Below are 307 nucleotides of genomic sequence, written 5' to 3'. Positions count from 1 at the left end.
CCTGCCTAGATCCACCTTCTCAGGGTCATTCCAGAGCCCTCATGCCCCTATGGTGTGCTGGTCCCATGCCAAGGTCTGGAGTCATAGGGATGAAGGAGGCAGGAGGCTCCCAGGGAAGCAGAGTGGGCCAGCTCGGCCTGAACACCTATATGTACTCACCCAGATGCTTCCTATCCTCCAGGCCCACTTCATCCTTCCCCCTCCAGGAAGGCTCCCTGACTGTTCCTTGGCCTCACAGACCTCTTCTCAGAACTGTCATTGAGCATACTACCTGGGTCAAGCAATCAAGTATTCAGTCCTACAATTT

At 54.7% G+C, this 307-nt stretch overlaps 1 protein-coding gene across 1 annotated transcript in view; it reads right to left on the bottom strand.

The window, feature by feature from the left end:
• The window catches only part of LOC103583370 (stimulated by retinoic acid gene 6 protein homolog), a gene marked incomplete at its 3' end in the record, with an annotated part of 6,506 nt that overhangs the window by 702 nt on the left and 5,497 nt on the right, over positions 1-307 (bottom strand). The gene's annotated exons all lie outside the window — the stretch shown is intronic.

This window comes from Galeopterus variegatus, unplaced genomic scaffold (genome assembly GCF_000696425.1).
Source record: "Galeopterus variegatus unplaced genomic scaffold, G_variegatus-3.0.2 Scaffold22360, whole genome shotgun sequence".
Taxonomy (NCBI): domain Eukaryota; kingdom Metazoa; phylum Chordata; class Mammalia; order Dermoptera; family Cynocephalidae; genus Galeopterus; species Galeopterus variegatus.
The sequence above is the reverse complement of the archived record's forward strand: the minus strand, read 5'-3'. Positions and strand labels throughout refer to the sequence as shown.